The sequence below is a fragment of the Fukomys damarensis genome, unplaced genomic scaffold (assembly GCF_012274545.1).
Source record: "Fukomys damarensis isolate Sample0158 unplaced genomic scaffold, DMR_v1.0_HiC HiC_scaffold_2, whole genome shotgun sequence".
In the NCBI taxonomy this organism is placed as follows: domain Eukaryota; kingdom Metazoa; phylum Chordata; class Mammalia; order Rodentia; family Bathyergidae; genus Fukomys; species Fukomys damarensis.
Window position 1 is genome coordinate 42,968,749 of NW_022900914.1, and position 26,106 is coordinate 42,994,854.

General features: G+C 36.4%; 1 long non-coding RNA gene across 1 annotated transcript; it reads left to right on the forward strand.

The window, feature by feature from the left end:
• Window positions 1-7,483: 7,483 nt before the first annotated feature.
• On the forward strand, window positions 7,484-25,900 carry LOC117285829. Its single transcript, XR_004516926.1, has 3 exons — window positions 7,484-7,762; window positions 7,877-7,928; window positions 25,278-25,900. It is a non-coding gene; the product is annotated as an uncharacterized LOC117285829 (long non-coding RNA).
• The last annotated feature ends 206 nt before the right edge of the window (window positions 25,901-26,106 follow it).

Genomic DNA, 26,106 nt, shown 5'->3' on the forward strand with positions numbered 1-26,106 from the left:
TTTTTTTTTTTTTTTTTTTTTTTTTTTTAACAAAACGAAAATGTTTGGGCTTGTGTCATACTGGCACCATTGCTTTCAAAATTATTTGGGAGACTATTAATCTGGGGATGTTTGTCTTTTAATCCTAGTCAAAGGACATTCCTTTGGAAGATACTCAGGACCATTGCTTTGCAATACATAATCAGATCTGGGCAAAACAACTTCTATAGCTCGGCAATAAAGGGGATTGGGGCTCCGAATTCAAGTTAAAGCTTATTAGACATGTTGACAATATGCAGTAACCAAAAGCCAAAAAATATCAAGTTGAAGTGATTTTATATATCCCATTCCATATATTGTGGTCATTTGCAGTTGAGGGACAGAAATCAGTCCACAGGAATGAGTGATTCAGCAGAACATCTTAGTTAAAACTGAGTGAAAGAGTTGAAATCAACCTTTTCTCCCTTTCCTTCCTATTTCTTCCCTTTTCCTCTTTCTCCCTTTCCTCTGTCCTTTCTTTCCTTCCTCCTTTCTTCCCTCCCTCCCACCCTTTTGCTTCCAAGTGGTTCTTATTTATATTTCTTCCAAAAATTGAAGGCTATTTTCCTTTCATTCTTTTGAAAAATATAATTATGCAGCCTTGGAAATAAAAATATTGAGAATATAGCTATTACAATTTCCTGCTTCTAATTTAGTGCATTTACGTTTTAAATCAACATGTATACCCCCCCCCCTTTTTTTTTTGGTACCGAAGATTGAACTTAGGACTTTGTGCTTGCAAGGCAGGCACTGTGCCACTGAGATAAATCCCCAGCTGTATGCCTCTTTTTTAGCAGAACACACCTTCTCACTTTGCCTAGTCATGTTATTAGAGAACAAGTTCAGCCAAAGTCTGAAAAGTGAGATGGAATTTGAAAGAAACTGAAAATAAATAGAAGGTAACCAGTCTGGGGAGAGACTTGTGGGGAGACTTCATCTGGGAATACATGCGGATGGCAGAAAGTTCTACCCGGGAGGCGAGCACTAGTAAACTGATCAAAGGCGTGGAGTAAAATGTGATCTGATCACATTAGAAATGTACGTTTCAATACTCAATTCACAGAATGCAAGAAGTATGTTGTGCATTATAAAGTACAGGGAGCTCCTCCTTTTGTCAGTGGGATCAAACGTCCTAAGCCAAGGACCTTTTCTTTTGGTTCAGTGTCATTGCAGAATGCTTAAATTTTTGTCCAGGTTCGTTTTGAAAGCGCGCCCGCGCGCGCGCGCGCGCGCGTGTGTGTGTGTGTGTGTGTGTATCTTTTATGATTTTCTTATTCTGTGGAGGGAGCAATATGATGTGAATATATTGCAACAACCACTATTTTTGCCCATTTTGAGCAAGCCAACAGATAAAGTCCCAGCTTTTACTTTTATTCTCTTTAAATTCAATTAAAAGGTACCCTTGCCTTTCAGGAGCCATATTTACAATTTACTTGAAGTGCTGGCTGAATTAAAGAAAATCCTTTGCCTTTGAGTTTGAGCTTCTAGATTTGCCATGAGAGTATCACTTTAAATAGACTCTTTTCTCTCCTTCAAGTCTAGCTTGCATAGCGATTTAGCCTTGCCTAAGAATTGTTACATTATGGGTGAAAGTTTTGATTGTGACATGGAATCATTTTGGCTTCAGAAAGGCTGTAGACAGTATTTGGAAGGAAAAAAAAAAAGTCTCTACTGAGAAGATCAAAAGGGACATAGAGGCAAAACTGACTTTCCCTGAAATAGAACTGGGGACCAGGTCTCTAGTGACCTATTTGTATTTCCTCCTTTCCAAGCTCCAAGATAGAATTCTTCCCTAACAGACAGAAGACTTTGTTAAATTGTAAATGAGTATTACTCCAAGCACTCTGTGGAGATATATTCTCCCCCTTTTCCCCCATAGCCCATACATTATTTCTGCTTCGTTAGAGTGGCTCACATTTCCCGTAACTATCAGAGAGAACTTAATTCAACTCACACCACATCACTTTACAATTGTGCAGCTCTCTTAATCAACCTTTGTATCAGTCACAAATGTGCAGTATAACCTAATTTGAAAATGTCTTAAAGTGCTGACTCAAACTGTTAGTGAATAAAGGCTAGTCATTACCATGATGACACTAATGTGATGCAAAATAAAACTGAGTTGCATCAGCTGAACATTAGTTTGCAAAAATATTAGTGATTGAATCCATTTTCTGTTCATATTTTATTTATCCTTTCTATGTATGCATGCATACATATGCATATATTTATTTTTTGTTTGTTTGAAACAGCCTTGCAACAAAATTTTGAAGTACAGGGGAAGGAAACCATATTTTTAACAGTGGGGAAAATAGACTAAAGACAGATCATATGTATATCATGATCTCCTCCTCTATATGAGGAAGATATATAATTGTTGAATTCTTATGAGAATATTTATATACATACAAGCAGTAACATATGATGAGTATCATCTTGCTTTTTACTTTAGTGCCAGATTACAAGATTTTTGACAGCTTCAGTACTACTTACTTTCACCCAAAAGTTCTCTGCTTTTGTATTTTAGAATAATGAGTGAATGTAAAATATCTTGTACCTGCTTTATGATCTGTAGTAGTGACTGTGCTTTATCAGAGCTATTTTTAATGATATTACTCTAGAATGTTCTCTTTCCAGATGATGATTAAGATGCTAAAAAAAAAAAAAATGATTCCAGGTACCACAACAGCAACAGAACTTTGCTGTTTTCTGGATATGATTCTTTTCTTTTCTTTCTTTTTTTTTAATGGAATATGCTGAATGTCTATAATTTTGTTCAGTTGACTGCAGAACCTAGAAAAGCTGTTGCTGCTATTGATGCATAACTGTTATTATTGGTCTTTTTATATAAGTGTATATATATATATATATATATATATATAAGTTGAATTTTTGGAAACTTTAACTGTGCTGTCAACTTTGGAAAAAGTTATCCCAATTTACTGTGTTGAATTGGCATTGTACAGAAATTGACAGCCATATTGGTCTAGAAATGTTAATTTATTTTTATTTTATTTATTTATTTTTTTCCATTTGTAGAGGGGTAACACACTGTATTAAATATGTAAGGTCATATCTACCTGGGTTTGATTACAGAAACTAATAACATATTCTCTAAATAATGAAAAAAAAAGAATAAGATAAGACTACAAGAGCAAGAAGCAATTTAAATATGTTCAGGGACCATTTTCATCTCCAGAATTAAGGATTATTTTAATCTTACATCATTGCCTTTTCTCTTTTACTTTCCCTTTTAGTTTTATTTTAGGATTCCCTATTTTTAATGTTCATATAGAGATTTCTTTAACTGAAATACCAAATAGTTTCTCTGGTGTGAAAAACTGTAATAGTACACAGGATCCTAATGCGATAATTAATGTGAAATTGGAAGTAAAGGGCTAAAGGTATAGGGAAAGTGGGAAGGGTGGGGAAAAGGTAATAAGGGAGAGGAAAAAAATATGAGAAATGAAAAATTGGAAATAAAGTGTTTGTAAATGGGGAGGGGAAGAGGGGGTGAAGGGAGGGCAGGGACAAGGGGAAAAAAATGAGAATCAAAACCTATCATGTAAAGGTACAAAATCTCAATGATGAACGTAACTGTACTGTATACCTAGATTGTATCAATAAACTCAATAAAAATAATAATAAGGATTTGGGATGTATTACTTTTATGGACTCCCTTTCCTACTCTTGCAAATAATTTTTTGAGATGTAAATACACTTACTAAACCTTGGCCATTAGCTTACTTCTGAACAAAAGAAAGTGAGACATAGAACTACAACTTATTTAGCTTCACTCCTACTGACATATTTTGTGGAATGTAACATAAACTGTGTCTTTTTCATATATAATTCAGTTGGTTATGGGGAAAAATTCACATGCTTATTTAATAATTCTGCATCCTAGAGCTAGTATTGGTTTCAACCTTTATGCCTGTAATTAGTAATTAAAATTAAATCAGAAGGGCTCTTTCTTAAATTAGAGAAATTGTCTTCTTGGCCAATCAGAGCTTCTAACCTATATCACATTTTGGGTCTTGCAAATTCCAAAAATTCTGAATGTAGAAGTGATACATTAGTTGTCAAATTGCCTCTGATTTTGTTTAACGAGTCTAACAAATCTAGCACTCAAGTATACAGAGACATGACATTCTTCAAGTTTTTGAAAGACAAGGAGTTTTGGCTATCAACCAATCACTTAACCTATTTTAGATTGAGAGAGTATATGTCATCAGAATGTATCGCTGCAGAAGATTGGAAGAGAATACAGGCAAATTAAAATGCTCACAATATGAATTCATTTATTTTTTAAATAAACTCTTGCCCTAAGATGCATAAAAAATGTTCTACTATGTGAGAACTTTCATATTTTAGTCTGTTTTACATTATATAATATATGGCTTACACTGTTTTTATGACTTATGCTTTATTTTCACATTAAGGCAACTCAGATTTCAAAAATAATTGGATAATTTCAAGACAGACTTGCCAAACTCAGCATTCAGAAGCATGCATGCTCACTTGCACACACATAGGCACACTTTCAATTTACCTTAGAATGAGGATCACCTTTGTAGCTAAAATGTAACTGTTCTTGTTTTTAGATTATAGGGGAAAAGGTATATGGGCGTGATTGCTGCCAAGGGCTGGCAGCCTCTGAACAGCTCATCACTCTTAAATGATAGAAGTAGAACTGCGCCCTTCTGAGAAAAATCCCTTCCGTAGCTTTTACTTCGTCTGTGCCAGGACAAATTGTGTGCTAAGTTGGAATAATTCTGAGGTGTGAGACACCTCCATGACTGTCCTTGGAATACCAAGAAGCTGACATCCCTTCCCAAAGACAAGGTAGAATGCCCCTGCTCCTTAATTGATGATTTACTGTGCTTTCCTCTAGGGCCACAACTGATGATCTGCAAGCTTGTTGAATTTTGAGGCAAATACTAAATATAATCAATATATAAAAATAAAAAAGAGTGAAAAAATGCAATGAAAATTTATGACCTTAACATTCCTTCAGGGTCAAGCAATTTATCAAATTCTCTCACTCTCTGGTTTCAATTACACAGCCATTGTGGAAGGAACTTATTTTAGCAGGTTCATTTGCCTCAGTGGGGAATACAGGACTTTGGCCTAATGCTTCACCTTTAGTGCAGGCCATCTGAGCCTTAGAACAAATACCAATCATCACTCTTTGGGAAAAAAGAATCTGAATCGGCGTGGCCTATTGGAATGGGGTTTCTGTCAAGGTAAACGGTTGTCGGCAATGACTGTGGTAGAGTGGCGATAAATCCCATTTTATTGCTGAAAAATTCCAGCTTCTCTCCATGCCTGACAGCTCCCCACATTCTCATACCCATTTGGGCAATTTCTGCACTATGTCCATCTGGTTCTCATTACCTCCCAACCTGCCTGTGCCTGAGCCAGAAAAAGAGCAGGTCAAAAAGGGTGGGGGAGAAACCAAGGTGATGGACAAAACAGAAAGCAGGGGGTGGACACGGGGGTCGGGGCAGAGTTGAGGAACAGTGGGGATAGCAGGAACGCTAGCTAAGGCTCTGAGTGGTCACTGGAAGGGGCCTGTAGATATTTTAGAGAATGATTTCGATGGAGCTGGAGTCAGGAAGCCAAGGGAACCTTAGGCTGGAGCCTTAAAAAGACACCTGTTTTAGAGAGAGACAGAGAATGAATATGAATGTTACAGGTATGGGAGGGAGGTGCCAGCCAGGATCCAGTGCAGTTTTGAAAGAGCTAGGAGACTACATACACAATTAGCAGACGGCTAAATATGGGGATTGAATGTGGCTGGAGCGTCAGCTTTGCTTCACAAATATACTTCTCTGACAAAGGGAAATTCTAGGACCTCAAACATCATTGTCTCCATTTGTTTCTCTAAAAAGATTGGTATTTTAAAGCTAACTCATTCTAATCAATTAATTTACGATGGATTCATTCATGGAGCGACAGGACTAACACTGAGTCTGTTGGGTATTTGTAACCTTATATATGATCCTTTTTGGAATTGTGGTATATTTATGCCTTCAAAAAATTGACCTCATTCTCTGAAAATCCTTTTGATCATAATTACTTTTCACCTAAAATTACTGGGAGCAATTAGTTTTTATATGATAGTTCTTGGGAACAAAACCAGAAACATATATAGCAGATATCTGTAACCAGATATAAACAGTAAGCTTGCTTAAATAATTAGACTAATTACTAGACTAAATTAAACTAAGATAAGCCTGTAAAACTTCATGTAAAATTTACTTCTTATTATCATTATTCTTTTGAAGTAATGCATGGGGATATTATAGCTAATTCTACTATAAGATTGTGGGAAGTATATGGAAGTATAAATGATGAAGATCTGAGACTTTTAATAAAAATTAGAATTAGATGAATGGATACACAGATGGTAGTTATTTTATCACCTGATCTAAAGTCAAATTTTGCATGCAAATATCCTAAAGCCAGGTACAACTGTGTATTAAGTGTTGGGAAGCCATGGCTTGTTGATTTGCTGACAGAAATCTGGGAGAGATATGCTTGGATAGATAATGTGTTTTACTGTATTCTGGATCTCAGGAGTACCAAGGGCATTTCAGGCCTCAGAACTCACTTCTACAGTCAGACTCCCAAGATTGCTGTGAATATTTGCTTTTATTTTTTTACTGATTGAATTCTAACATCAAAATTATGTTTAATCTTAGTTGCTTAGCAAGGCTCTTTAGACAAGAAATATTAGCTTCTAATATTTGAGATTTAACTTCTCAATTTTTCATTCATGAACGTTCAAAGGAAATTCCACAGAATGTTCCTGAAATTGTTAGTGGGCACCACACAGACATTTAAATGGAGAAAAAATTATTGATAGAAATTTAAAATTAAAACTACAGGATAATTTGCATTGAGGTTAATTACAAATGATAAGAAAGTTTGTTATTTGGTAACTTTAGATAGACTTTAGATAGGTATTTTTAATCAACATATACAATCCTCAAGAATGCAATTCCATGTGAACATATTAAAAGGGACAATAAGCCTTCAGCTAATGTCACATATCTATTAAAAATGATCTTAATAGATGGCATTTCTAATTTGGAAAGTAATTGCAAGTTCTTAGCTAAGAAGAATTTCAGTTGAACTTTCCTTTTCCAGACCATACACGTATCAGAGAAATGTGATTATTTAAATGCTAGAAGATGTTTGTTTCTTTTAATAGCAGAGAAGAGAATTAATGGCATGGGAGGAGGAGGGTGAGGTGGCAAGTTAACTTGATGCTTGATAGCTGTTTGCTTGTAAATGTGGTGTCATAGTTTCCAGTGTCCTATGGAAGCAAGGGAAAGAAAGAAACTGGTGCATTCCGGTGGCTTTTAGGGGGCTTGAGACATGCAGATGAAAGTCCCTGAAAGACTACTGAAATATTTACAAAACAATTCATTTACATTAAGCTTTTGTATACATAAAATCTGAGATGCCTACAAAAAGACTGAATCAACTTAGGCTATTAGAAATATTTTGGCATCAAAATGGTTAATAGTATTATAGCTTCAAAAGAGCCTATTGGCTCACCCTCAAGGATGCCCTGCAGTAGTTGTTAAAGTCATCAGATGAAGCTAGCCTTCTCAGCTAGCCTTTAGATTTGTCTGCTCACAGTAAAAATACTATAATAAATCGGTAACATATGTTGCCAAGCAAGGAAAAGTGATATAAATAAAGAGACAAGGAGACCCAAACCAAATTCAAAGTGAAAAGAATTTAACTTTCAATCTAGTTTCTGGCTAATTACCATTTGAGAAGTAATTTGAAAGTGTTACTGTTATTTGCTTATATGCTTCCTGTTTTTCTTTTTTCTCTTCAGATTGCATTCTTACCCAAATACTCTCCGTGATTGCCTGCTTTGCGGCTTTGGGGTAAGTCCCAGTTTTCCACAACCTTAAGAAAAAAAATGCATAACATAAAAGATGCCAAAAAGACTTATGTGTCCTGATGTGTGGGTTTTGTGAAATATACATGGATCTGTTGGGGAGGGAGGAGATAATGAAGTAAAGAGAAGGGGTTTGTTTTTGCAAGGATCAAAAGTGTATGGAAAGTGTGCATATGCAAAAGAGGCTCCCATCAGGAAAGCCACCTCAGGAATGGAAATGACAAAGCTTGGAACACACACAATCAATTATATTCACTAGCATTTAAAGTATAGAAAACAAAATCTGCTTTGGGAATTGACTGAATATTTTATTTAGCTTTTTTTTTATTGAGACATCCTTTGAAAAATGGCATAATCTAAATACTTTTACAAAGCAACAATATAATCAATCTCTAAACTAGAATATAAATCAAGGATTTCATTAACTGCTGGTAGCCAGTTTAAATTGTAGTCTTGTCCATAATGTCTATCTATCTATGTAAGTCCAAGTTATATTAAAAACCTTTAAATGGCTTTGTAATATCAGCTACATCTAGCTATTATAATAATTAATGGTACTCTTTTATAAATCAATACATGTATTCTTGATAAATTCATATCCAGTTAATGGTGTAATTTAAATAAAAAATTAATGTAATAAAGGACATACAGAAAAAGGCAGGAAATCTTTAAAGGTTAAGAGACAAATTTGTCTAAATTCATTTTTAACCTGTTTTGGAAAAGTTTATATTTAAAATCAGCTGAGATTTACCTTGTTTCTGTGTTAATGAATCTTGCAATTTTTGGGGTTATATCTAATATTACATCTGTAAGATATTTTCATTTTTAGCCATTAAGGTTTAATTACATAGCTATGACACTATGGGATATTTTACAGCTGTACAATTTTTTGATTATTGAATATTCTTTAGAAAAAGAGAATGGAACAAACTAAAACCTCATACCAGTCATTTATTTTTAATATATAAATCAAAAGTAAATGCTTTATTTTTTTAATAAAATGAACTGCCTGTAAATCTCCAAAGCTATGTACAAATTTTATTTAAGAGGGAAAAGAACTGATTAGTTCGATAAATTTGAATGGGAAAAAGCCCAGCATTTTCTTTGCTTTAGCCTAGTGAATATCCCAGGAAATTTAGAAAGAAAAGAGAAATACATGGAAGAGACCAAAATGTATTTTCATGCTGCATAGGGATAAGAAACATTCCAGAGAAAGAAGAGTGTATTATTACTCTAATTTTAAAAAATGCATACCAAAGGCATATTAAAGAATAACAAGATTTAGAAAAACAGCTGAAGGTTGTATGTTACACAAATACAAATCAAATCCTTCTAAATAAAATCTCCTTTCACATATAAAGCATTTTACAAAAAAAAAAAATCTTTGAGAATCATGCAGCCCCGTTCACCCTGCCATCCTCCCTGACATGGTGCAGGAATGCTCCTTTAATCCGCTGAGCTTTTTCTGACATTTTTCTTAACATTGCTGAGCTTTATTTAGAGCAGCAAAGGGGATGTGCTCAGTTTCCTTTAACACTGACGGGTGTTTCAGAATGTTACACGAGAGACAGAGAGAGAGAGAAAAAAAAAAAGCAAAGAGAAAGAAGAAAGGAAAGATTTGCTGCCAGTCACTTCATCAATAGGCTCAGGGGCAATTATTATTTGTTAAAAGTTTACATTTCAAATGAAACTAAATTTTAAAGAAGCTTCTTTTTGTTTGTTTAAAGCTGGTGGTTGGGAGGGGAAAGAAGAATACACATTACTGATATACATTAGTGATTCCACGTTAAAGTGCACTCAAGTACTACAACCATTTAAAATGTATTGTGTTTCTAGATGAAACTCGCAACAAAACCACTCCTGAGAGGCTTAATTTAGGTTTTATAGGAGGAACATAAAGAAGACCAGGTTACTGTAACATGTTGAAATATGGGGTACATTTTAAATATCTTCATTTAAAAACATATGTTTATTTCCCCTCCTGGGATCAGTAACGTCTGTCTCGACAGAGAAAGCAAGTATATGCCACATTCTTAAAAATTATCTGTTGAAGGGATCACATTCCAAGACAGGTTTGAGCATTTTTACTACTGCAGATAACCTCTTAATTATGTCACTGCTTTCCACTTGTTAATCAGGGACATTCAACATAGTTAACTATGGAATGGTTGGCTTTAGAAGAATACATTATTATTAAGGATCAGAAATACAATCTATTCCTATCATATTGTCACATGTGTGACATTATCATTGGTTAAAAACCCATTTACTTGCTTTAAATACATAACACCTAAGGAAGAGACTAGATGCCTGAAACAGTTTTGCTCATAACCTCAAATTGTGCCGTCCATGGAAAGCTTTAAGGAGCAGATCATTTTCCTTCTCCTGCCTCCTGCCTGTCCCACACAATCCCTATTTAAGACAATTTTCCGTTTTTTTCTGCAGCCACCAGCATCTGAGATACTCATATACTCTTTCAGAGAGCAGGGGGAAGTGGAGTAAATAAAAATCACGCTTCACTGTTGCTTTATCAACCCTCCTAGGTAGTTTTTCTGCCAGCCAACCTGCACTGTTAAGACCCATAAAATTATGCAATAGCGACTTCCTTGGAGCTTCTCTAATCAGATAATGGCAGGTGTTAGGAGAGAAGGGCCCAAGGCAACGTTGCTGGCACTTAACACTGTGGTTGGTCATTACTTGTCTGGTAGAGACCAATAAACAACTGATTACTAACCTATAAGGAGCTAATATTTTACATTTATCCTAGTTATTTTTTCCTTTTCTCTTTGATTTCTTTTAACAGCAAGTATTTGTCAAGAAGATCTATGAGAAATAGCCTCATAGGCTTCTTAAAAATAACAATTTTCCTAGCATGAAATGATGCCTTTTGTGGAAAGGTGAGAATGATTCTGGCTTTTACAAGAAGAGAGGTTCGATTAGCTTAAAGTTCATTTCTTTCAAACACAGACACGTCTGGACACCCTCCAGCACTGCTCCCCTCTCCCCTACCCCTCTTCCCTCTATGACAGGTTCACAGGCTGCGACCAAGGAGTTTTAAAATGCAAATATTTATATTTGAGCTCTGGCAATAACAGGGCCCTTTTGCTTCCTCCGTAAGCCAGTGATAACTGATGTTTCATATCTGGAACTATGTTTCATTTATCTCTTCACATGTGAAGATAGTTTGTAAATAAAAGGTAATTTATGGAAAGGAACTGACCACTTGAAATAGTAATCTTAAATTTGACTGTATAATCTCTCAAAGCTAGGGGAATCAGGGATGTAGAATTGTCAACTTTTAAGGAAAACTTGATTATGAATGGAAAATTTGTGCATTTTTTAAAGCGTTTAGCATCTGAAAGCCTGCACTGGTCAAAAATATGAGAAGGATTAAAGGAAAACAAGCAGAGAAAAGGTGTGAATTTTACGTGTGTTTTTAACTAATGCATTTAGTCACATGTGTAGAATTCTTGTTATAAGTTCACTGACTTTATATTTGAATATAATTTTTTACTAACCAATGCACACTGCAAAATAGCGAGTCTTCTAACACGCTTTTCCTTTCCAGGCATCCTCAGTGTAGAATAAACAGAGGCACACCCATAAGAACTGGACCTTGATTTCACAGCCTCATACAAAGCCAGGCAATTCTTGAGCCAAACAAACAAAGGGGGTATAAGTGATTTCATTTATTTTGATAATCCTCCTCCTGCACAGGAGCATTTTGCTGTCTTTGTCAAAGTGAATGACAACAATTTGGCCAACTCTCTCTGAGCTGCACTCAACAGTGACAGGCAAATTATCAGAGGCCCTGCACTTCTTATTATCAGAGGAGAAGCCATCAGGGGGACGCATGGAGGAACTTCTCCCTTGTCACTATTTGTCAGTGGGACAAGGGCCACTGCTATGGGTAGCTGACAGGTAATTTCAACAATAACAATTACTCCTATTACTGGTGTCATAAACAATTCGCCCAAGGCATGACAATAGCAAAGCTTTATAATTCAATGCCATATAAATAAATGGCAGCAGGTAACAAGTAATTTAGCTCCAATCAAGCTTTCACCTTGGCATTAATATTGTTATTGCAAGAAAATGGAAAATTGAAAAAAATTCAATATGTTAATGAATTAAGAGAAGTTAAAGGGCTCGACAAGGGTTAAAAAAAGAAAACTCAAATTTTTATGGTATCATATTTGGTGACAAACCGGGGTGCAAATAGCAGTATAATTACTTTCAGACAAGCAGGGAAAACCTGGAGTGCTGCTGCCTTAGACTCCGAACTGGGAAAGATATGACATGGCCTTTGAGAAAAATCTGCCTCTTTCCAATTTCTGAAGAATATAAGTAGAAATATGAGAATCTCTACATAACGTAGCACTTCACTGGCTCCTTTTCCCACCTGGAATATTTCATGAGGCAGAGGCATGAGAGGAACATTTCCATCTGTTTAAGGAAATCGCATCAGCACCTGCTTCCTTTACACTTAGTCTCATAATGAAACTATTTTAATTAGCCTTGTTTCTGTGTCTAGGGTGGAGGTAAAACTAAGAGTCGTCGTTGCTCTCTAGCTGTCTACCTCATGGAAGTGGTTTGGGGCATACAGTCCGATCTTTGTACGCAAAACTTCCCGAACAAACCAATTTGTAATTTTAGTATTTGTCCAGCAAGACAATGTGCCATCACAGTGACAGCAGTAAAAGAATTTGAAAATCTTTAATTAGGAGAGCTGCAGAGCAATTAACGCATGTCAAATTTCACTTCATCAAGTGCCACTCTAATTTTCCCTCGAAAAATTAATGGATTTTTTTCTTTTGGTACGTGTGTGTCCCCTTAAGGCAATGTTGATTCAAATCTGCTCAAGATGCAGTGTTGCACAGCTAAGCATCTTCTTGATTACAATCCGCCACACTCCTAACTGCGCTCATTCTCACTGCCACGGATACTTTGTCAACAGTCAAATTACACCACGCTGATAACAATGCATAACGCTGTTCCTCCTCTGAGGCCCCTGTCAGGAGATGGGGTTCATAAAAATGTGATGTTTTCTTCTCAAGTGTTTCAAAAGGAAGTTTGTGTGACCAGGTCTTCCAGTCAGGTGTTCTTTTTCTTTTTCTTTTTTTAAATTAATGTGTTAATTTCAAGAAAAGGAACAAGATATGGCATATGAAGATTCCTCATGGGAAAAATACTCAGAGGAAGAATAAGGAATCGAGACTCTCTGGGGCCAAAGTTTTGCTTAAACACTGTTTGCAGACATTTTTAAGAGCACTATTCTTGGTTAAATACCAGGTTTATTTTTTCCCTTTTCTTATGGACCATGAGCATTAGAAGCCTCTCTTGAACAGACAGTATTTAGATTGTGCAAGAAGTTTGTTTAACTGCCATATTTGCCAGAATCCTCAAAACATCTCAGAACACAGAAGACAAATGACTTTTTAGGGAGAGGGAGGTGGGGGGTGGTGATTAAAACTGTATATTCCAGATAAATGTTGATTCCCTTTAACTATTTTTCATCCTGCTGCAGATTGGGATGCCTCAGCCATCAGTACATGCGAGGCATATTTATCCCTAAAAATTGAAAGAAAGACAGTGCAGCGATTAGAACACGGTTTTACGTTCTGTCTTTTTAGAGGTTATTCAGATTTTTAATTTAATTTTCTTAAAAATCTCTACTCCAGAACAAAAACGAAGACATTCAACAAAATGTTAGATGTATCTCTTTACAGATTCTTCAGGGCATAGGGACCATTCACATGGATTGACACCCTAGTTTTCGAACATGTATGTCTGTTTTTGATTGTTTTCTTTATTCATGTATATTCGATAAAAGACTAAATTCATGGAATATATGCTTCATTCTTTTTAATGTACAGGTCAAATCCAGCTTTACATTCACTGACAATTAACTCATAAAATTAAAACTTTACATTTTGAAGTTTGTATTTCTAAACATTAAACATCTTTTCCCTTCTCTTATGGCCCTATCCCAGCATGTTCTTAAGTGGTCTATTTCAAACAAAAGAAAATGACGACCATTTCCTAGTAGCCATAAGGTTAGATCCTGTCAAAACCAATTAGGGGCTCACTAGAAGTTTTGCAGTTAGATTCACAAAAACAAAATTAATTTCTTTTTCCCCAAACATCTTTCTTCAAACTTTATAAATATAACAATACTGGGGTTAGACTTTCATGTAACTCTCTGACAAATGTATTTGGATAAAATCAAACCCTGCATCTTTTGAAAAACAAAAAACCTGGAACAATCTTGTATTAAAACATTACAAGAAATTGTAAAGGGAAATTTAAGGAGAGAAAACTTGATTATATAATGCAATCCAGCAGTAATCAATTTTACCTTCAATATCTTGCTTTTGTTTTCAAAATGCTAAATAAACAATACATAATGCATCCCTCATCAGCCAAACCATGGAGGCTCTGTGCTCAAATAACAGGAAACATATTCAATTTTCCTAACAGAAGACAGTTCATTAAGCTGTGCCACATCAAATAAAACTTTAATTTCTCCAGCATCAGAGTCGCAATGAAAGCAATTGAAGAAGATGAGCCATATGGTACTTCTATCAGCAAACACATATTGCTCATTCCCCCAAAGTTTTCTAATTCTGCTCCCCAGACCTGTGTAATATAGATAATGTGCTTCGAGAGCAGCAACCATGAGCTATCTAGTGTACACTTCTAATACTGTATTTAATGGGAAATAATGAATCATAAAAGCCTGGAGAAGACGGCTTTTGCTAACCTAAATCTCAACTGTAATTTCATTGTTCTGTGCCTAAGATGCTGTTTGCCCTTTCAAACAACAGCAGTTGAACATAATTATGCTGCTTCAAACCTGGGCTTGAAAACGCACCCCTAATATAACCAAGTTTCTATTAACTCCTGAAATTCTGAATTTAATGATGCACTGATAAAGACATTGAGATAACTGTGCACGTGTCTGTTTAAAGCCCAAATAAGTGTTTTTCTCCCTCTTCTCTTTGGTCACACTGTTAAATGCTTTTACGCTCCCTCCTCCACCCTCTGCTTGCCCCTCCAACCCCCACCCCATCCCATGCAACAGGAGTGACATGATTAAAAATGAGATTTTCTTGTTATTAGCAAATTTGACATTTGCCTGATGAAATGCACATAAAATGTGAAAGGTACACAGTACTCAGAAGAAATGTCTCCACTCTTATCCTAGCTTCCAAGATGAAATAATTTAGGTAAAGGAAATATAAAGATCCTCATACATCTCAGCTGCAGAAGGCTAGGATTGTGTTATAAATGAAAGGACCAAATACTGCTGAGCTTTTAGAGTGATAGGATTTTGCCACGTGTGAAGTGCATAATGTTTCTTCTCTCACCTTAGCTGCTTTGGCTAGTCACCTAAACAAGATACACAGGCTCAGATGTGGCAGTTTATGTGTCAAGAGTCCTTGCATTCTCTGGTAATTCTTTGGACTGAGGCTTTGTTCATTTTTAGCAAATAGTGTTCTTTTCCCCTTCAAATGCGTTGATGGTTTCAGCTTTTCCATTTTTAAAGTTCATCAAATCAATATTTTACCAACACGGTGCTAATTTAAGACATCATCAAATAACACTGTGAATACATATTGAAAACATATTTTAATGGTTTTGTTTGTTTTGGAATCATGTGAACCAAGGACCATTAAATTGAAAAGAGACTTTTAAAAGTTAGAGATTGCCTTTTTAAAGCTTATTAAAATCAGCATGTTACATGCCTGTCTCTGAATTAGCTCTACACATTTGATTGCCATCATTAAAACTAGTTGTTTGGGTGCTGCTCAAAGTCGACTCTTACTAATTATTAACTTGAAATCTATTTCCATTGAAATTGGGGGAAAAAAGAATAATTCTAACCAGTGGAAGAAACAGTCACCAAAATGTGAAGTAGCTCTGTGAGATAGCAATATTAAACCACAGAAAAACCAACAGGTAAAATAACTACAGTAACATCCGAAACAGACTCAGAAAAAAAAAAAAACAACAACAACAAAGAAGCAGTCCATTGATTATATTTCGTGAATGCCTTAAAACAAATGTTTAAACAGTTTTCTGAAACAGTGCAGAAAACCTCTGCATGCTCCACTGGGTTGCAATGACAATGGTCTATTGCAATGTAAAACACGCTGGAGGATAAAAAGGTGCTTTTTGTTACCATTTTATCAAAGCTGTTCATCTTCGAGCTGCAGGCAGCATTTTGCTGGAATTGCAGATATTTCTCTGTCCAGGCTCCTTTGTTTGTGCATCTCATTTGCATATATTTATCTCCAGCTGAGGGTGCTTTCTGCTCATTAAGGCCTCCCTTCAGATTATTTCATAAGCCAGCTGCTAAGAGGGATTTCACCTGTGGTGACTGAGAAAAGAGGGGTGAAAAACTAAATTCTTCATAAAAAGGAAATCTTCTGAGTCTCTTCCCCTATAAATGGGCACCATTTGTGTTAAACAGCCTCTTGTCATGATAGATGTCTCCAGAGGTCAGGGGTTAAAGTTGATTTGAAGGTCAGCAGTAAAACAACAGATAAACCAGACGCCAAACTGGTTCCTTAGCTGTCGGTGGGAGCTGTGGTACAACCAGGTCCTGAACCTTTTTCAACCTCAAATAAAACGGGATGAATCTGAAGTGGATCAACCAGGCCCCTGAGGAAGCAGTACAGAAAAACACAAATAATATCAATATCAGGCAGCCACAGGAAACAATGGGGCATTTCTCCCTGCTACATGCATGCTGCTATTGTTTCAAGGGCTGGAGAATTAATTCCACTTATTTATTTAAGGCGTGTCAACTCACTGCCTAAACCTGTTTCAGTGTCAAGATGAATAAAACTTTTATGGCTCATAAAATAGAACCATTCATCTCAATGTTCTTTGTGGTGCGTGCATTTTTTTCCTGGCACACTGAGCTAGGTCTCTGCTCTGAAATGGTCACATCTGAACCCACTGTTGCTATGATCCACACCATAGAGAAAAAAAAAAATCATTTCATTGGCAAATGAATCTGAACAGAACTGACACAGGGAAGCATTTTAGCTGCGATGTAATTGTCCCCACAAAATCCTCCTAAATACTCGTCGTGCCGTTACATCTGTTCTAAGCATGCATTATTTACATAGAACTTTCATTATTTTAGAGGAAAGTTCAAAAATGATACCAATAGAAAAATTAGTTTCCTGGAATATTATGTATTTCATTTCACTTTAGAAATGCAACCTTGTTAGGAAAGCTCTTTGCTATTCATCATCTTTTGCTCAAGTGTTCACTGTTATAGAGTCAGCCTGTACCTATGTAATAACCGAATGCTTTCTTTAACTCTACTACTCTGAATTTTATGTTTGATGTTGAGCATAAAATAGCACACATAAGTGGAAGAGAAAATGCATTTATGTGAATTTCATATTATAAATTTCTTCAAAGTTCAGTTGTGGAATTATTTTTTCTTTTAGCTTCCTGACAAATGGTTTGAAGAATAATATAATACTAATAAACAACTTAGCATTTATAAAGTGCCACACATGGTGCTAAGCCATATATGCTTCCTCATGCAATTATTAGTAATAATTCAATCAAAGACACATTAACCACAGTATATTTTAAACAAGATACAGTTAGTTACAAAGTATAGTTAAAACATGCCAATCAAACCATATCATCATCGCAGATCATGTTACCTTTAAGAAATAACATCATAGGAATATGATTGCTTTATATTAAAACAAGTAAAAGAAGCAATTTGATGATATTTCACAAAATTTCCAATCACATTCTTAATCATGTACATCGTAGGTCCTTGCTCTATTGCAATGTAAATTGATCTGTGAAGGTTATCATCGAATTGCTTCTTCCTATCCATTATAGCATAAAGCTATCATGTTTCACTTAGTGTGTTGTCCTGTTGCTTTGCTTGTGAGTTCTCTAGTGAATATTGTATCCTTCACTTGCAATACTGACTGGTCTTATGTATGATTTAGTTAGTTGGTAGGTCTGAGGTTTACTCCTAGGAACTCCATTTTTTTTCCCAGCAAGCAGATTATTTAAGAGAGCCCCAAACAGAAGTTGTGTTTTTATCTTTTGCCTTAGCACAAAGATCTGGCCCCAGGGAAGAGAGATCTAGTTTGGGGGTGAAAGCACCGCTGAAGATTCAACTGCTCTCTACTTTTCATTTATTGGGTTTATGCACCTCTCAGAGGTGCAAGTTGCTTCCCATATGGGTGGCCCATTAATGAAGCCGATTTGTCTGAAAATGCAGTTGCTTTCACGTGAGCCATCAGGCCCTAAGGAAAATATTTCAGCTCATAATTGATTGCATTTTGGTAATCTATAGCAACATGTTCTCATTTAACCATGAAGCAGGAGATTTTTCTTCCATAACCAATTACAGTTTAAAAAATGCAACTAGTCTTGCTTCACACAAGGAGCACAACTTGTGGTTGGAGAAATTTTCTGACTTATTAAATGTTGTTTATATCCTCATCTTTGCAGACCCTCTGCCTTCTCAAAGCATTTTATAGCTCCCTCCGTAACTGACTTATCAATTTTCTTTCTGACCTTCTGCATTAAATTTAATCCCACCCCGCCCCCAAGCCCAGAACCTCCCAGCAACTGGACTGGAGCAAAGATATACAGTTTACTCTCTCCGACTCTACACTCACATCTCTCCTTTTCCCTTTACTCTAATCTAATCGCCAATTCTTAAGCTTGGCCAATAGTTAAAAATGTTAAGTGCTAGCAAAACCTTCTACCTCCCCCTCATATTTGTCTCTGTTTATGGAATGGGTCCCAGTTTCCTCCTCTTCTCCTTCAGCCCAGGGTCTTCAGGTCAGAACACTGTAAATACACACGGCCCTGACTGGACCCATAAATCTGAGCAAAGGGCAGGCTTATATATTCAGATAAGCGCAGGCAGGGATAAGGACATGGAAGGAGGGAGAACCAGCAGGATTTGAGGCTCTGCAGCCATATTCTGACAAAACTGAGCAGAAGATGCCAAGAATCCTTGGTGGGAAAGGAAAACAAAAGAACTTTGTCTCGAAACATCTCTATTTCTAGTGGATGAGGTTGGCACTGCTTCTCCTTCATGTATTTTATATTTTCTGCATTGCTTGTATTCACATCCTTAGCAAACATATTATCTTAGAGGCAATCAAATTAAACAATAAATTTCATTTCTCTCCAACTTCCTTTGTTCTTTTTAAGTGTGTTTGTTTTGACCTTTGGGTGTGCACATGTGTGTGTGTGTGTGTGTGCACACACGAGCGCATGTGCACATGTGGTGTGTCATTTTTATCAGGAATTCTCTTCTGTAAATTTTTTAATCTCAAGGTCTCTGACTAAATAACTGTGTTATTATTGATCACATTGAATCCCAAAGAAAACATATTTTAAGGAATTCTGAATGACAAAGTGATGGCTAGATGGTTACATATCCTTCAGTCTTCAAGTCTTCCACTTTATTGCTATGTCCAAGTATTTTCTGTTGAGTCTTTAGAGCTCAGTGTTTTCTGCGATTCCCAAAAGACTGGCCTTCTAACAGGAATGCGCCCTTTGGAAACACAGACATTGTTACAGTTGAATACCCTGAGCAAGATGGCTCTGGCCAAGGAAATACTGTTTATCATCCTCCTGTCCTGATTCTTCTTTAGGTGAAATGAGTCACACCACACATGTGCCTTGGACATTTAAGGCTTCAGGCTGACGTGACGCACAATTTATTTCCAGTTGATGTATTTTATCAAAATATCTTATAATATTCCCATGTAGGTAGTTTTTATATGATTTCTCTATGCTATTCTTTTAGCTTTATTTTTTACAAGCTAATTTATGTTCCTCAAAAGGAGCTTCTTTTCTGGGATTGAAAAATTGGTGAACATTTTATGTAATTTAGAGAGATGTTATGGGAAACAATTGCCAACACAGTAACCGGGCCGGGAGGCTGAGGTATTGCCTCCACTCTAGCCTCACCTTCGACAATTCCCTTAAGTGGTGATAATGATAATAATCATTATTATTATCATTTACTGAACACTTACTTTTGGAAAGCAATGTACTAGGTTCTTTAGATAGATATTCATTTTGGTCTTCTCAAAAAGTAGTAAATGAAAGGTTACAGTTTCTGCTTTATAATGGAAAAAATAAACCTGCCTTGGAAAGGAAAGGATCTTGTAAATAGGCTGAGCATTTGAAAATGGGTTTATCTCTAGAGCTGTCTTCCCATTTGCCTCTCCACCCTAGGTTCTCCCTCAGGATCATGGGTGAAACGATGTCTGTTTAGCAATATTTTCTGTCTAGATTATTCTTCTCCAGCCATACCTTTCCTGAGTACCCTCTTGACAGCTGCCTGGCATGATAGCCTGGCTCTCAAAGACCTCTTTGCCTATATGTCTGGAACTGAACTTCTTGATTGTCTACTGGACTGCTTCTCCTCTTGACCATGGGTGATTAAATGGGAATGCCCTCTACTCTGTAGCTCAAGCTAAAGGCTCTCAGCTGCTCTACTCTTGGCTGTTTGACCACCATGATCATCATTCAGCCTGGCCAAGCTCTGGTTGATCAACTGTGCAGTACTGGACATGTTGCTTTACTCCCCTGAGCCTTGATTATCTCATCTGTAAATGAGTCTTATGTGCAACTTATTTTATAAGAGCTTAATTCAGACCTTTGGTATGGTTTGACTAAACTACTAAAATAGCCGTCTGGATGGTATCTTAAAACCTCCTATTGCCCTCTAGTGTAACTATGGAGTCAGGCAAAATCTTTCATCATCTCTCCCCAACTGGTCTCTCTAGGGTCATTTTTTACTATGCCCTTTAATCAGTTTTCATACTCTAGGAGCAAACAAACATTCATGTGATACTCTTTATGCATCTTGACTCTTCTGTGCCCTCTACCAGGAATTCCAGTCCTTTCTAACTCCATTCTGTGAGTGTACACTTACCTTATGTGGCCCAGGTCAAAAGTCATCTATTTTTTTAAGGCAGCATAAGTTACATCAGGAAGGTCTGGTTTAGATTCTAACATGTCCTGTGGTATTCATTTCATTGTAATTATTTCTCTATCACTCAGTTATGGACTCCCCATGGGCAGTGAAGGTGTCTTTTTTCAGCTTGATATCTTGTTCTAAGACCTCATATATAATGGGAATGCTATAAATTTTCACTAATATGAAAGTAATACTTCTCCTAAAAATGACTTAAAGTACTTGTGAATCAACTGACTCAACTTCTGTTAGCTTTAGAAAATAAAGGCAGCGAGCTTGTAAAAAACTTAAATCAAAAACTCAAGTTCAATTATGTTTTTCCCTACCTGCTCCAGGATGAAGCCACCATATTTTCTCCTAGCACATGTGCTCTGTTTCCGAACAATATAAAGTCTGAGAAAGCAAATCCTTTAAAGCATTGTATTTGGCAATACCTATATTTAATATAATATTTTATTAGAAAAAGGAGACTGTTTTTTATTCTACCCTTTCTCTAGGCATAGCATTTCATAGCAGGCAACATAGGCCAGTGCGACATAGGCTTTGAAGCGTTACGCCTATGTTTCAATGCTGCCGCTTCTTCCGCTTCTCAGAAGAGTAAGCTTTGGAAGTAGTTTTCTCAGAACCTCTTCTCTCACCTGTGAGATGGGTGCCTCTGTCTCATGCAGAGCAGACAGTGATTATAAAGATCAAATGAATTAACATGCGTGACTCACGATGGGTGCTTTATAAACATGCTTTATTATTCTGAGAGGTTCCTGGACTCCTGGTAGAAAGGCAAGGAGCATTTTCGTCTCAGAGAATCACGTGGAAAGACTGAGGAGCCTCACAAGCCTGTGAGAATTAGCCCGTTCACCTGTGTAAGGCCTACTTTACCCACTTTAGGCATCACACCAACACTTCAGTGTTGCATTTTGTCACTTGGAGCTAAATGTGGGGGACAAGCTCCAGGATTAGCTTGCGTTAGGGTGGCCTCTTCCCAAACTGTGCTGCCTGGGTTCAAATCCCAGTGCCACGACATGCTGACTGCTTGACTTTGGGCAAGCATTTTTCAATTCTTAGTTTAAAATTTATCATCTGTCAAGTGAAGAAAAAAGAGAATAGTTTTTACCATTCACCTGTTTTGAGAATTAAATAAAAAGTCATCCAAAGTGATATCGCTACCTATAAGAAGAAAAGCTTCTGCATATTGATTACTGTTTTCGTGATGGAAGTAATACTGAAATATTTTTGCTACATGTTGTATATGATTTTTTCATATACTTTATTATAAAATATATTGTACCTACAAAAGAGTGTAAAAGTATGCAGGTTTAAAATAATGGGATAATGGGGGCGTAGCTTAGTGGTAGAGCAAATACTGAGCATGTGAGAGGCTCTAGGTTTAATATCCAGCACCAGTAAATAAATAAATCAAAGTAAATATCATAAGATAAACCACATCCCAAGTTAAAAAAAATAGATTTCCAGTTCCTTCGAGGTCCCTGCATTCTCTCTTTAGGGATTCTCTCCTTAGGGAGCTAGTAGTCCCTCCACCTTTGGATCATTAGACATTTACTTAATTTCATGATTTTAGTTCTGGTAAATGTATCACTAAACAGTGTGCTATTCACCTTCATATTTTTATGAATGTTATTTTAATGAAACTGTCATGTAAACATACATATATATGTCTTCTGTGACTTGTTCTTTGCACTCAATGGATGCAGCTGGATTGATGTGTGTTCACTCAGTGTCATTGCTATGTGGCATTTCAACAACACCCTGGAATTTGTTTTTTCTCTTCATGGGCACATGGACTGTTTGTTTTCTTTTATGATTACAAATACTGCTGCACAAAATACTCTTGTACATATGCTTTGGTGCATGTTTGAGAGAGCCAAAGACTCTTAGGAAGTTGAGACTGGCAGTAGAGTTCCTCTTTTGTAACATATGTGAATACCACATTTATCAGGTTATGCTAAGCTCTTTTTTTTTTTTTTGGTACCGGGGATTAGAACTCGGGTCTTTGTGCTTGCAAGGCAGGCCACCAAACCACTGAGCTAACTCCCTGGCCTTCTAAGCTCTTTTTTGAGTAACAATACTTGAAGGATTTTTTTTTTTTGTTTCTTTTGTTTTTTATTTTTAGGCCCTAAGGATTAAATCCAGGATTTCACCTGTGCTAGGTGAGTGCTCTACCATAGAGCCAATTTCTGAAGAACTATATGACAGAAGATTACTAAGTATATATTTTGGGCCTTCATGAAAGTTGCTATATGTGATAGTCTTCAGGATTTTGTAGTTTTAATATAATATGTAAATCCTTTCTCTTGGTGTTTTTACTCTTGTGTAGTCCCCTCTCACATTATGCCAAAGCTGGTCCCTGTGATTAATGGAAGATGCTGAAAGCGATGGCATGATTAAGTTACAAAAAGCTATCTTTTTTTCTGTTTCTGATATCCTCTCGCTTTCTGTCTCCTTTGCATCTCTCATACTAGATTGTGAGCAGTTCTCCAGAGATGCCCATAAAAGTGAGAAATGGGCCTCTAGCCAACTGCCTGGGAGGAACCATAGCCTGCTAACAGTCCAGCTCCTGGGCCATGAAATGGCTGCAGCTCCACTAACAGCTCAACTGAGCAGCACCTGGATACTTGACCTATACAAACTGAATGAGATTTTCATGTTTTGAGCTCAGGGCTGAGGTGATTTGTTATGCAGCAAAAATAACTAATACACATTCTACTAAAGAAGTGAAAACTTCTAAGTTTCCTTAAAGAATTTGTGCAGGATATTAAATATAGTAGAAAACAAATACCATAAAATGTTGCTGCACCAACAAATCTAGGTATTATTTAGTTTTTCATGTAAAAATAACACCATAAATATATTTGTTATTTAGATGGTCATGTAAAAGAAGTACAAGAATAATTTGTGATTCATAACATATAAAAACACATTAAATGTCTTCAAATTTTAAAACTGGTGTAGATTTATATTCATGAGTCCTTTAGATGTCTGTGTAAGTTATTCTAAAAAGATACTCATTATCACACAACAGTACAAAATAGAATCCATGTAAACATACAAAAATAGACTAGTTAGGCCATATTTCTTCTCATTAGAGTATTAAAAAGCCATGGAAACATTTGGGAAAAAAAATGAAAGATTCCAAGCATATAGTATACAGTGACTTCAAGGTGAATGTGGACATCTTTCATCTTTTCACCTGTGGGATTTATGTGGGAATTTATTTTCTTCTTTAAACTTTTCCCAATCTTTTCTAGGTTCTCTCTGCTATATGTGTGTTACTGCTTTTATTATTAGGAAAATGTATATAACACTTGAAGAAGTTATTCTTATTTTGCTTTTAGGACTACAGAGAAATGAAGACACAAACTTTAACCTTCAGACTAGGCGAGAAGCCTGTCAAGTAGAACCCAACAATGGAACACCTGTGTTGATGTTGGTTGCTCTTTCAGTCTGGCTTTCTTCTAAATCACCTTGACCTTTGGAAATAACCATGGTCTTCTGTCTTGTTATCACTGGCTAATCCTATTGGTTTATAGAAATGAATATAGTCTATTTTATTTATTTTACATTGGAATTGCAAAGAGTAAATTCTAAAATCTTATGTGACTAAAAATTTTTAAACGTTCTTTAGTAGATGATCATGAAATTGAGGAAGGAAAAGTCAGATGGCGCTTCCTGTAGTGACAATGTGGAGGTGAGGGCTGTTGAACAACTTTCTAAATTGAAAGGGTATTTATCTAATGATGGTGTAAATGAAGTGAGAGCTTTATTAGATGGAATGGATGTAGAGTCAGTGCCTGAAAAATGCTACTTTGTGGCCAAATTAGTGTGAAAGATTTAGATATTAATAAAAGAAAAAAAAACCCTCTCAAAACAGATTAAAATGTAGTTTTAAAATTTTCTCTTGTTCACATAGTTTTGCTCATTAAAGTTGGAGAGGACCTTAAATTTGGTATTTAATTTGAAAGAATTAACTGAAGTCCCACCACTCATGATCCGCTTCAATGGATTGGTGTCTTTTTCCTGATGCTTATACTATTTTTGAGCATTTCACGAATCTTATGTTTTTATCTTTCCACACTTTATTGTTATCATATCTTCCCTTCTAGTGTATCAGTTCTGTCTTTCTAGCTTGCCCTCCTTTCTTCAGTTCTTGGAACGTAATGGGTGCTTCATTAATAAATGCATGTTAAGTGACAGAATTGTGTTGACAATATATGGAAAAGAGAAAATCCCTGGGTAGAGAAATAAGCTAAAGTCTAGTTCTATGCTAGTTGAGACTATTGGCAATTTGCAGTGATGTTGTCCTGCTGCCCTTGGTACTAGATGCCGAAGAAGACAAATGGCACCAACGATGGAAACCACGTGTCCTCTGCGTACCCCACATCTGGTGTTGTCATAGTTAAGTGATGGTGTCAACTTCAGTAAGCAATGCCAAGCTCAAGTGGATCAGCTCAGTGCTGGGTGTGGCTGAAGGGATTTGCTAAAGACAGAAGTCCCACCCTGGGTATAAGCAGCACTAACGGGAAATGAAGAAGGAAGGAGGCATCGCTTCTGTTTCTAAGGAGGAGCACCAGTTTTCACCTTCACCTCAAATGTTGTTTCCTGGCTTTCAGAACAGACTCTTCAGCTTTCTAGCATAGACCCTTTGGTCTCGGGATACAGATTCCCAGGGGCCTCTACAGTGAGCTTCTGGCCTTTAACCTTTGACCAGATCTGCAGTGCACAGAAAGCTCTTTTGCACTCTTCCACCCCTGACTCTGCAGGTGGCCATTGTAAGCCTATCTTGTAAATCCTGACATATTATGTATCTTTCATTAAATCCATTTGGCCAGTGAGCACTGACTGATACAGGTGTCAAGTAGAAATTCACGGATGCTTTCTGTGAGGGTATTCAGTAAATGCAAAGGAGATTCTGGAACTGGCTTCAAAAGAGCAAATAAACTGACAACAACAACAAAAACAAAAACAAGAGCTCACTATTGAAGTTTTAGGATTTGGAGGCAAATATCAGGGTTCCTAGCTTATTTGAACTGTGATAAAATTTGTTGAATCCTTAAATTGAATAAATTATTACAATAAAACTCATTGCCATTAATTCCCCTCAAAATATCCATCCCTCCTTGCTTTGAACACATTTGTGTCATTATTCTTG